Raw genomic sequence first — 844 nt, 5'->3', positions numbered from 1 at the left:
GCTCTGTGTCGGGGCACGCCCCGAGCAGCGTGCGGCCCGAGGGGTCCCTCCGACGCTGCTCAGCGCCTCGGGGGCGGGGGTACTCACCCAAGGAGAACATTTTAAACAGGCTCCTCAGGTTTTGCATCAGAAACGTGTTTGGCTGTCCCTGGCCGTCGCTCAAGCTGTAAAATTCTTTCAAATACTCCCGAGGGTCGAAACTCTGCTGGTAACCGCCGTACGTTGCGTAGCCCCCGGTGTCCTTTCGGTTTTAACCTCCCTCCTGCGTTCCCCCCCTTCCGGGCGCCGGCCGGACACGCTCCCGTTCATGACCGGTGCTGCCTCCTGCTCTCCGTTTTTACACCGAGCTTTACTTCTTCCGCAATAACTCGCTATTGAGCCGCTCCCCCCCTGCCCCAGCAGCCCCTGAGCCGTACAACCCCCTGCACGAAAGACGGTCATTAATGGCAATCCCCGGGGATTACGTTACATCTCCCTGGCTTTGCGGTAATTGACGGCAATAAACCAGTACGGCGCGCGTCGGCATGGCCGGCAGTCGCAGCCCGGCAGCTCTGTAAACAGTATTCGCGCGTCCGACACCTTTGCTTCTTAATAGCAGCGGATTGAAGCCGGCGTGTTCGGTAACGTAACGTGGCAAGGAAGTTTTAAGGCCATCAGGTGCCCTGGCAGAGGACGGTCAGCGTCTCTCCCGCAGGAAGGAGGAATCGCTTCCAGTCCATGAGAAGCGCCTGCCAAAACTCCCGTTCTCTTTCGGTGGTTTTCTTGCTTTTATTTTTTTCAGGTTTCTCCTTGGAAAACGGCAGTTTCGCATCCTCGCCCTGCAAACCAGAAAACTCACAGCGTC

Source organism: Pygoscelis adeliae, unplaced genomic scaffold (assembly GCF_000699105.1).
Source record: "Pygoscelis adeliae isolate BGI_AS28 unplaced genomic scaffold, ASM69910v1 Scaffold275, whole genome shotgun sequence".
In the NCBI taxonomy this organism is placed as follows: domain Eukaryota; kingdom Metazoa; phylum Chordata; class Aves; order Sphenisciformes; family Spheniscidae; genus Pygoscelis; species Pygoscelis adeliae.
The sequence above is the reverse complement of the archived record's forward strand: the minus strand, read 5'-3'. Positions refer to the sequence as shown.